At 40.0% G+C, this 12155-nt stretch overlaps 1 non-coding gene across 1 annotated transcript; it reads right to left on the bottom strand.

Annotated features, from left to right (window-relative positions):
- Positions 1 to 11591: 11591 nt before the first annotated feature.
- LOC128597967 (small nucleolar RNA SNORD47) lies at positions 11592 to 11669 on the bottom strand. The gene has a single exon (XR_008383499.1). It is a non-coding gene; the product is annotated as a small nucleolar RNA SNORD47 (small nucleolar RNA).
- Positions 11670 to 12155: the final 486 nt, after the last annotated feature.

Below are 12155 nucleotides of genomic sequence, written 5' to 3'. Positions count from 1 at the left end.
TTGAGCAGGAATAAGGAAACAACATAATAATGAAACTTGGACTTGTCAGTTAACTTTAGATCACTTCAAGTTACTTCCTTGGTAAGAGTTAAAGCAGATTTCCTTATCACGTGGGCTAAACCTGCCCCATGTGGGAATCTGGCTATTCTCTCTCTCTCTGTCTCTCCCCTGATTTCTCAGACATCAGATAAATAACTTAGTTTTGGTTTGGTGATATGGAACTTCAGCACGAGTGACTCCATTTTTGTTTGGTCTGTTGAGCCTCACACAGAATCTCAATCCAAAACTGTGGTCTCCCATCAGTTTTGTTTAACAACATCTAGGGCTACTTTCTTAAAACATGGACTTCTGCAGTATAGTTCTTCTGGTTTATATACTATAGAGCCAGAGGGAAAACTTCCTCTCCGCCCACTGAAGGTTTGCTGAAAATGAAGTAACACGAGGAAGATTGATAGGAGAAAAGAGCATACAAAGTTTACTTAACATGCGTAAACAGGGAAGCCATCCACAAAGTATGAAACTCAAAGAGGGGCCAAATGGTGGAGACTTACTACTCTCTTCATAGGCAGACATTATTTTGTAAGCGACTCTCTTTGGAAGCTGGATGGAGCAAGGGATGGAAAGGCGAGAGGTGGAAGTAGCTAGGAGCAAGGCTATCTTATTAGGCGGATAAAATCCCCTGGAGAATCTCTGAGCTGCTCTCAGAAGAAAAAATGCAAAGTCTGTCTGGGCCCAGTGACAACGTCTAGTCTTTTTTCTTCTCTGGTGGTTGAGGTTCATCTTCCCTGGTTATGTGATGAGATTCCTAGGGAGGAGTCTTAAACTTGTGTTTCTTTTTCCCACTGCAAGTCCTCCTTGTGCTTTGAGAAAGAAGATCATTATCAGTGAGTCTTTGATTCTGAGCCCTATATTAGAGTATAATTAGATACTATTTCTTTGTTTTATTCAAATAGATTACTAGCTCTATCCACTTGAATAAAACAAAGAAATAATATCTAATTATACTCTAACTCTCTACTTTTCAGAGTCTTCCTAGGTTGCCCAGGCTGGAGTGTACTGGCTAGTCGCAGGTGTAATCATAGCACATTGTCATATTCCTCATATTTGGGGGAATCATTTTCTGTGCCTCCCAAATCTGAATGGCCTTTTCTGTTCTGGAAGGACAGGGCCCCACACAGTACCTGGCACTTTCTTGTCTTTTAATAGATATTTATTGAATGAATGAAAGAATTGAAATGGCTGCCATTGGTTACCAAGTTGCCTATGATATACACTTAAAAATAAAAATCTTTGAATACTTTCAGCATTCCCTCAAACTGGTTACACTGGGCTCTTCCTGCTTCTTTTTGCAAGTCATGTTGGCAGACAGAACAGAGACTAGTGTTATTGCCCTCATTAAAGTTACATTTGAATCTGAGCGTTGAAGATGTCATATGATTAAATCACAGATGTTGCTCATGTTTCTTTAATTGTGTTTCTATTACACATCTCTTTACTGGTTTTAAAAAATTCTTGTGCCGTGATAGACATTTCTGCTCATGGAGCTTCAGTGGGCAAAACCCAGGAAGCTCTCCTTCTGGGACCTGCCAGTCCCCCGTGAGAATGTGTAGGTTTGCGTACACTTGTTTGCTCTTTCCTTCCCTCGGATCCACCTGGAGTCAGAGCCCAGGCACAATGAGCTTTGGTGTTTGCTGATAGATCAAGGTCATGGAGTTCCATTTATAGTGTATATTACATGAAACTTCAGGGGAGTAAGGGCACAGCTGGCCTGAAAGAAGAAAATATTATGTATTTTGAAAGAGTTTTGATATATTGCATTACTTTTGTTTTTCGGTGGCTTTTTTGTTAAGCCAAATTACTAAAATCAAGTGTCTGCATATTGAAAATCTATGCGGTTTAAACATTTTTCAGAAGTAAAAGTTTTATCAACAGTAGGACCATTCGGTTTTTGTTTTTATGTCAAGTTCAGCACTGTAAACAAATTCTGTTGATGTGAAAAGTGTAAACAAACTTTCTTCCCACAGATAAGTCCTTTCAGGGCAGCCGGACTTGGTGTTGACTCTCAACTTGCTCTCTAGGGCGATGCGTTCTGTGAGCAACCACGGCCCCAGTGGAAGTGGTAGGCAGTGGGGCCCATGTGTGTCTGGGCCACACAGCTGGAGTCAGCCACATGCTGCAGGACACAGGTCCACATCCTGATCCTCACAGAGAGGGACTCTGTACATGTCATTGTGCTTAGAATTAATTCAAAGGTCAATGATTCAAATTTACATTTGAGAATTTGCACTTTTACTAGTCATGCAAAGAATTCCTTATGAAACACTACTTTTAGAGCTCTCTCTCTTACCTCTTGCCTGGATTGCTGTCGTTGTGTACTAACTGGTGCGTTTGCCTTGGTTCTCAGGGGACTTGAACACTAATTAAGATTGCCAGATAAATAGAATTCCAGATAAATGTGAATTCCACATAAACAACCATTTATTTTTAGTATAAGTTTGTCCCAAAATATTACATGGGATGATTATAACATATTATGGAATGACTTGTCATGAAATCTTTCGAAATTTTTTTTCATGGTTAGTGCCGACCACTTCCATATCTCATTACCCATGGATACTGTTCTACGCTGAAAATGTCCATTGTGAGGCCTTACAGGCAACATGCTGCAAACCTAACTTCTCATCTCCTCCCTCCATCTTCTCAATTTCAGTAATGTTGCCACCATCCATCCAGTTTTTGAAATTGCCTCGGACATTCCCTTTGCCCTGCACCTGTTAGGTAGGGCTCTGGAGGTTCTCCTGGGCCCTCCTGTTTCTTCCCTCTTTAGTCTCAGCAACCAGCAATACCTTTGCTAAGATTACAGCACAATATTTCTACTGCTGTCTCCTTCTATATGTCCTTTCTTTCATACAAGTAGTTTTTAAACTTTAGATATAAAGTATATATAAGGGGTCAAGTTTCCTGCAGCTATGCTTACCCTTACAACCTGTGACATTTTCTATTTCATTTAAAAACAACACAGCTAGTTGGTGGGTTGATGAGGTATGACCTGCAGTTTAAAAACCCTGCATGTCCCATTTTACAAATAGCAACCGGAATCGTCTCTATGAAACCTTGGACAGATTACATCATTCTCTTGCTTAAAACCTTTCAATAATTTTATACTTGTTACCTTTAGATAAAATACAAGATCTTATTGTGGCTTTAAAAGGCTCCCCTTTGCTCTGTTCTCCCTTCCCTTAGCTGGTCCTCTTGTATGGAGAACGCTTCTTCCTTTTCTTCAGAACTAATTTCCCTTGGTGAGTAAGTTCTTCAGGCCGAAGTGCCCCTTCTTCCAGGAGGCTTTGCCGACCTCTTAGCTTAGGGGAATCCTTTTACCGGATGTTCTTCCTTGCTCAATGTTTCCATAGCAGAAAGGAACTTCAAAAATATCATAGTGGTCACTGAAGTGCTCAAAACCCTCAAAGGCTCTGCATTTCATTCAGACTAAAATCCAGTCTTGACAGCGGCCTCCAAGGTCCTATGTGACCCCCTCCTACCTCCTTGACCTTGCCTTCTGGTACTTCATCTTTTTTTTTTTTTACTGTACTCCAGCCACACCAGCCTCCTTTGTATTCCTCCAGCATGGCCAGGCACCCTCCTACCGCAGGACCCTTGCTGTTCCCTCTGCCTGGAATCCTCCTTTCCATTATTGACATGGCTCTTCCTCCTTTCTATCAGTTTTCTCAAATGACATCTCATTAACGAGGCCTTCCCTGTCTATAACGGTGTCCCCCACTCTGGCACTTGCTATGTTCCTCTCTGCTTTATATTAATGAATTTATTTTACTTTCTTATTTTGCTTGTTATCTGTTTCCTTGACTAGGATGTAAATTTCGCGATGATAGAGAATTTCTTTCTGCTTTATTCTCTGTTCACTCTCTATCCTTGGTAGCCAGAATAGTGCTTGATTTGTAGAAGATACTCAGTAAATTTGTTTGTTGAATAAATAGGTGAATTTTGTATATCCACTTTCAAATCATTGTTTTCTTATCAAAGAAAATATGTGTTTACCAATATGTTTACCTTAGTGCCTGACACTGTAGAGTCTCAAAAAATGATTTTTTGAATTAAATTCATTGAAATTAGCAGTGGTAAGAATGGAGACAGAGAAGTGTGTAAAGCTTTAAATACAATTATGTTTATAGTCATAGTGTTTGTAACCCCAATGTTACTACTTTGTACACAATCCTCTTAAAAGAGAAACCTCTTATTAGGACAGTGTTTTCAGTTGTTTAAGTAGGCTTACAGTACTTGCAAACACTAAAAATTTGAAGCGGGTATTATGGGGGAGTGTTGTAGAATAAACAATTTGCTGGTTTCAGAGTAGTGGCACTTGCATGGTCCCCTGTTTGCTGTCATCATAATCAAATGGAATATAGGTGCACAATTCCTTAGTGAAAACCTTTTGGAATAGCCATGTTCAGAATTCAGATGTTTTTTGTTCAGGTTTTAGAAGGTGGTGTGTGAAGACTTATCCATTGCACACTCAGCAGCCCCTAGGGAAGAGCCCCTTCTGCAGAGGAAGGTGTGCATTGCCATCCTGAGTGGGTTAAAGACAGCTAATAGCCCACTTCAGTTGCACTCAGGTTTTTCCACAAAAATGAGTTTTGGTGCCAAGCCCATAGAAAAATTCCCAACTTTCAGAGCCTTTAAGGTGTTTTCCTGACTGGGGATATTATTGCCGAGTGGTGAATCTCGTGCTGCGCGACCCGGAGGACTGCTGGCTTTAGGAACGTTCCTGTTCCAGCTCTCAGTTCCAATCCCAGTGGTTAAAGCAAACCATGATGCATGATTCTGAGTGTATGACACCTCTGTGCCACAAAACCAATTGCCCCATAATAATCTAAGCGAACAGATGCAAGAAAGAAAATGTCCTTTTCTATTTATTATTGCAGACTCACGTCTAGAAGAATTCACATCATTAGTTACGTAGGAACCAAGGTTTTGATCTGATTGCTTGCAAGTTTGGATTCTTTAACGTAAAGGCTCTCAAAGTCTAGCATTCAGATTTCAAAGCTGGGGTTGACAAACTCTTCCTGTAGAAGGCCCGATGGAAAATATTTTGGTCTTTGTGGGCTACATATGTTCTCAGTGTGTGTGTGTGTGTGTGTGTGTGTTGTGTGTGTGTGTGTGTGTATTTTCCACACATCTTCTACCATGCCACCTCCATTCTCTGTCCAGAGATTGTCTGATGTTGAATTGTCAATGGGTGAAGACAAAAATGTCAAAGGTAAATCCTGATGGGCTTTGGATTTTATAAAGAAAGTGTTTTGTAGGCATTAGCCTTGATCACATGAGTGCTCTTCTCATTCCACTAGACGATAATCAAATCATTTCTTGCTGGTGAGAAAACAGCTTCTTAATACAAAAGCATTTCTTGGAAGAGGTTCACTCTGGGAGGAGACGGCTCCTGATGATGACAGCACTGCCATTGAAGGGCTAGGTAACATTAGGAACTCTCTTGGGAGTTCTAGATTATTATTGCTTAGGTGTCCTCTGTTGATCCATGGACTATAGCTAAATAAAATTCTGATTTTTCAATTATTAAAAGTTAGTTGCCAACCTGGGATGTTTGTGTTAAAATGCACTTTTTAAAATAGAAAATATTTCTGTTAAAACAAATAAATAAAAGCTTACTTAGAACAAAAGCTAATATTGTGCCATCCACTGTGCTAAGAACTTTACATCCATTCTTCCGTTGTTTTGAGACATAGTCTCACTCTGTCATCCTATGTAGGTGCTGTGGTGTCATAGCTCAGAGCAACCTCAAACTCCTGGGTTCAGGCAATTCTCCTGCCTCAGCCTCCCAGGTAGCTGGGAATACAGGTACCCACCACAACACCTGGCTAGTTTTTTCTGTTTTTAGTAGAGATGAGATCTCACTCTTGCTTAGGCTGGTCTGGAACTCCTGAGCTCAAGGAATCCACCCACCTTGGCCTCGCCCAGACTGCTAGGATTACAGGCATGAGCCACTGTGCCTGGTCCATTCTTCCATTTACCCCATCATCACGACTCTGTGAAATAGGTACTGTTAGTAAACCAAGACTTAGATTAAGTAACTTGCGTAAGGTCTCCCAATTAGTGTTAGAGCTGAGTCTTCAAGTCTTACCGAGTCAGCTCCTATACTTTTGAATATTATAGCATATAGCCTCATAAATATACATATACATATATATATATATATATATATATATTTTTTGTAGAGACAGAGTCTCACTGTACCATCCTTGGGTAGAGTGCCATGATGTCACATGGCTCACAGCAACCTCTAACTCTTGGGCTTACACAATTCTCTTACCTCAGCCTCCCAAGCAGCTGGGACTACAGGCACCCGCCATAACACCCGGCTATTTTTTTTTGTTGTTGCAGTTTGGCCGGGGCTGGGTTTGAACCCGCCACCCTCGGCATATGGGGCCGGCGCCCTACTCACTGAGCCACAGGCACCACCCTACATATATTTTTTTTTGCATAAGAAAACAAAGGGCTCCTATTAGTCATGTCACGATGTTTTGTGTAGATAATCCTACTATAAGAAACACTTAAATATTGTTTTGCATTTAATGTAATTGACGTCTTCCTTTTTGTCTGAAGGATGATGGCCTGGATCTTTTCTTTTTAGGGATGTTGGCTCTTTGCCTTTTAGCATAATCTCTTACCAGGTTATTGTTGATTTTTTAAAAATATGGCTTTTAAAAGTTTTAGCTTGAGTTTTGTCACAAAGCAAAGATGTTATTTCCAAGAGAAAATCAAGATCCCCATGACATTTAAAAAATTCTGAACATTAAGAGAGCATGTCACAGAGAGACCTGTGGCACATACGCTGCCTATCACATATGCTGTCATCAGTTCCACAGTCCTGATCATTTGCTAGGGCTGTCATCTCCTCAGCTGCAAAATAAAGGCATTGGTTACATCACCTTCAGCGTTCCTGACCAAAAGCCATTTTTTTTTTTTTTTTTGAAGCAGAGCGTCAAGCGTCACAGCTCATAGCAACCTCCAACTCCTGGGCTCAAGCGATTCTCCTGCCTCTGCCTCCCAAGTAGCTAGGAGTACAGGGACCCACCACAATGCCCAGCTATTTTTTGGTTGCAGCCGTCATTGTTGTTTGGCGGGCCCGGGCTGGATTCGAACCCGCCAGCTCAGGTGTATGTGGCTGGCACCTTAGCCGCTTGAACCATAGCTGCCAAGCCAAAATTAAGATAGTTTTAATAAGGTTTGAACCTTCTGTAATATGCCTGAAAAATGATGAAGAAATAAAAAATAATTGTTAATTTATCTCCTATAGTATAACTAATAGTTTTTTCTCCATTAACTTACAATTAAAGGCTTCAAATTTCTAGTTCCATGGGTTTTCTGTAGCTGAAGTAGAGAGGTGACACTAGTACTCATAGTTGTAAGCTCACTGGAGTCTTTAGGAGTCTATCTGTTGTCAGTAGCACATGGACTAGACACTATTTTTCTCATAATATAGGTGAAGGCTGACTGCACCTAGAATAATAATAATCACCCCTCTGGAGATTTACTCCTCAGAGAGGAGGCGAGAGGCTCCATTGTACGGGCTGTATCATAATGAATATGCTGTTACAAAAAGTGATGAAAGAGAAAGAAAGAGCATCCGTGCTCCTTTTGCCTTTTTGCCTCCAAATATAGGGAATTCCAGGTACCAAAAGCAACAGAAAGCCATTTCCTATGGGATATTTGGGGATGTTGGAGATGGTCTTTTTCATATATCATCTACAGAAGGTACTGAAAAATGTATACATATTATAAGAGATGTTATCTATGTATTATATGAGGCCTTACATTATGTATATACTTTGAGCACCTCTTGTAATTGCGAAATTGAAGGTGACATGTATTCATCATTTGTTATTGGTATATGTGGAATATTACGATTTTCTTTTTTTGAGACAGGGTCTTTCTCACTCTGTTGCCCCTAGAATGCCATGGCATCAGAGCTGACAGCAACCTCAAACTCCTGGGTTCAGGCAATTTTCCTGCCTCAGTCTCCCGAGTAGCTGGGACTATAGGTGCCCACCAAAATTATGCCTGGCTAATTTTTCCATTTTTAGTACAGAGGGGCCTCACTCTTGCTCAGGCTGATCTGGAACTCCAGAGCACAAGCAATCTACTTGCCTTGGCCTCTCAGAGGCACGAGCTACTATGCCCTGCACTTATAATTTTTTTTTTTTTAATAACAGAGTCTCACTCTGTGGCCATGGTGTCAGCCTAGCTCACAGCCAACCTCAAACTCTTGGGTTCAAACAAACCTTCTGCCTTAGCCTCTGGAGTACTAGGAACTACATGTGCCTGCCAGGATGCCCCATTAACTTTTCTATTTTTAGTAGAGACAGGGTCTTGCCCTTGTTCAGGCTGGTCTTAACTCCTGAACTCCAGGGATCCTCCTACCAGAGTGCTAGGCTTATAGGCATGAACCACTGCACCAAGCCAAGTATTACAATTTTAATACAGTGTTTTCCTTTCTTAAAATGTGTATACATTTTTTGGCACCCTCTATATATTTTTGAGTCAGTTTCTCCTTCGGTGACCCCAGGTAAGAGCAGTGGTGCAATCATGTCTCACTGCAGCCTTGAAATCCTGGGCTCAAGAGATCCTCTTGCTTCAGTCTCCTGAGTACCTAGGATTGCAGGTATACACCACCATGCCTGCCTGATTTTTAAAAATATTTTGTAGAGATGGGGATCCTGCTATGTTGTCTAGTCTGGTTTAGAACTCAGGGTCTCAAATGATCCTTCCACCTCAGTCTCTCAAAGTTCTGGGATTACAGGCATGAGCCACTGTGCGTGGCCATTAAGATTCTTTTAAATCAAGGTGATTTATTTAATAGTTAACTTTTTTTAACATCATACTAAAAGCCATTTTCTGTAATATATTCATAGCTCTGAAGAAAACTCATTGTCAGATTTCACATCTCAGATTGTAGTTGCGAAAATATGGCACTTCACATACTTAACGTGGTATGTTAAGCAATTTTATTTGTGAAGCTAGGAACTAAAATATAACTTTGGTAACTCAGCTACTTCTACTTCAAAGAAGGCAGAACTCCTTGATGTTTTACACTGTGTGTTCCCTTAATTTTGTAGATCACGTATTTATTTTTAGGCTAATTCCCATTTGCTTTTATTCAAAGATGTAGTTCAACCATATATGAAGACTCAAGATAAAAATGGTCTGTGTAAGTGTTTGATGGGACAGCTCTAGGAAGGGGGGTGGGTGGGTAGAGCTCATATCTATGATGCCTGAGCAGTACCAAGTAGATTTCTACAAAGCAGTAGCCTTTTTCCAATCTCTCCCTCTCTTTTTTTTTTTTTTTTTTATTAAATCATAGCTGTGTACATTGATATATTCATGGGGCATCATTCACTAGCTTCACAGACCGTTTACCAAGTTTTACATATACCCTTGTAATATGCACCGCTGGTGTAATCCCACCAATCCCCTTCCCTCTACCCCCCTCCCCCCTCCCTTCCCTCCCTTTCCTCCCTTTCCCCCTTCCCTCTATTCTTAGGTTGTAACTGGGTTATAGGTTTCAGGTGAAAACCCTAAATTAGTTTCATAGTAGGGCTGAGTACATTGGGTACTTTTTCTTCCATTCTTGAGATACTTTACTAAGAAGAATATGTTCCAGCTCCATCCATGTAAACATGAAAGAGGTAAAGTCTCCATCTTTCTTTAAGGCTGCATAATATTCCATGGTGTACATATACCACAATTTATTAATCCATTCGTGGATCAATGGGTACTTGGGCTTCTTCCATAACTTAGCAATTATGAATTGGGCTGCAATAAACATTCTGGACCCCCTGGGCAATTGAAGCAGCTTCAAAAATACACTACTGGGACTTGATCAAACTAAAAAGCTTCTGCACAGCCAAGAACACAGTAAGTAAAGCAAGCAAACAGCCCTCAGAATGGGAGAAGATATTTGCAGGTTATGTCTCCGACAAAGGTTTAATAACCAGAATCCACAGAGAACTCAAATGCATTAGCAAGAATAGAACAAGGGATCCCATCACAGGCTGGGCAAGGGATTTGAAGAGAAACTTCTCTGAAGAAGACAGGCGCGTGGCCTTCAGACATATGAAAAAATGCTCATCATCTTTAATCATCAGAGAAATGCAAATCAAAACTACTTTGAGATACCATCTAACTCCAGTGAGACTAGCCTATATCACAAGATCCCAAGACCAGAGATGTTGGCGCGGATGTGGAGAAAAGGGAACACTTCTACACTGCTGGTGGGAATGCAAATTAATACATTCCTTTTAGAAAGAGATATGGAGAACACTTAGAGATCTAAAAATAGATCTGCCATTCAATCCTGTAATCCCTCTTCTGGGCATATACCCAGAAGACCAAAAACCACATCATAACAAAGATATTTGTACCAGAATGTTTATTGCAGCTCTCCCTCTCTTTTTATCTCTCTCCTCTTGTTTCCTTCTCCATATCACTCTCAAACATAAATAAGTTTAAAAAGAGTATAGAAGAAAAAACAAATATCAAACAGAGTAAAAGCTAGTCAGTGAAAATAAATGTCTCCTTCCCTAGGGAACCAAGTCTCCATTTGTAGAGGCAACAATTTTATGTGCTTCTGCTAATTTTTTACCCTTATTTAACTCTGGGCAATATCATCTGACTCCTTGCTGTAAAGAATGAGAAGCATTCTCACATAGAATTCTACCTGAATTATTGCCTTTTGCCTCCTGTGTTCGTTACCTTGAGTTCTTTAGTGGTTGCCTTTTATGACTTTCGCCTCTATTTTCTTTTCTTTTTTAGAGACAGACTCTCATTTTGTCACCCTCAGTAGAGTGCTGTGGTGTCACAGCTCACAGCAACCCCCAGCTCTTAGGCTTAGTTTCGCCTCTGTTTTCTAACTGACTTTTAGACATACCTATTGATTCCTTGCTTTGAAAACTGAGTAAGTTAGTACGTGTATCCATTGTTCAGCTCTCTTCTTCCAATATTTCTTGGTTACGTTTTGATGTTTCTGTTGCTGTGATTTAGAACATTCACCCGTTGAACATGCTTCATAGTCTTCCAGCATTTTTATCAGCTCTCAGTTGCCTTCAGGGTAAAGTCCAAATTTTCTAGTGTAGTAAATAAAATCCTTAACCCCCAGTTCCATCTTATCTCCCTGGTCTAATCTGTAGTACAAAGAGTTCTAACTAATTGACTTTCTAATATACCAGGGCCTTTTACCTTCTTCAGACTTTGCACATATTATTAACTGGAACTTAAACTCGTTTTTCTTTCTGGCAAATTCATGTTTGTGCTTCAAGACCCAGCTTCAATGTATTCTTTTACAGAAGCCTTCCTGCTTCTCATTTTCCTAGAAAGGTGATCCGTCTCTCCCACAGGTTCCCACTAGCCTCTTCCTACCTTCATTCAGAAGCTTTCATGTTAGACTGCAATTTTAGGTTTGTATTTTTCCTCCTCTTCCTCCTCCTCCTCCCTCCTCCCTCCCTCTTTTTCTTTCTGCTTCTTCCCTCTCTCTCTCTCTCTCTTTTTTTTTTTTATAGTAAGCTAACCTCAGAATCAAAATGGACTTGTTCTACAAGTGATCCCATTCTATTTCACTTAGAAGAATCATTATATCATTGGTTTGCTTTTTCTTCTTGAGTGTGGCCATTGAGAGTGTATATTTCATTTCCGTAGCATTCAGGGAGGTGTCCCCACAATAGAATAAATGATTGAATGAACAAGACAAAATTTTAACAAAGAGATCAACCTGACCATCCTAGACTTTTCTGTCTTTCCTAATTGATTTTATTTAGCAAAATTTTCAGTGGTCTTTTTCTGGTCAGATTTGTGTTCTTTACTTTTAATATCTTGTCTACATTCTTGGGCACAAAAATTAAAGGATAAAATCATTACTACTTACATTGCTGGTAAACAATCGTCTACCCTGGACCCAAAAGTGAGGAAGGAAAAAAGAAACACGTATACCACAACAAGGCTTTTTATCAGTAGATCACTTTAGAAATGTAAATGACATCACAAAGGGAGGGTAAAATTACTTTAAAGAATATTTTTTATCTAGTGCTCTAAGTGAAAATAATTTGTCATTTATTTCTTTAGTAAGAAATGTG

This window comes from Nycticebus coucang, chromosome 10 (genome assembly GCF_027406575.1).
Source record: "Nycticebus coucang isolate mNycCou1 chromosome 10, mNycCou1.pri, whole genome shotgun sequence".
In the NCBI taxonomy this organism is placed as follows: domain Eukaryota; kingdom Metazoa; phylum Chordata; class Mammalia; order Primates; family Lorisidae; genus Nycticebus; species Nycticebus coucang.
Note: the sequence above shows the minus strand (reverse complement) of the source record. Positions and strands in the feature narration are given on the sequence as shown.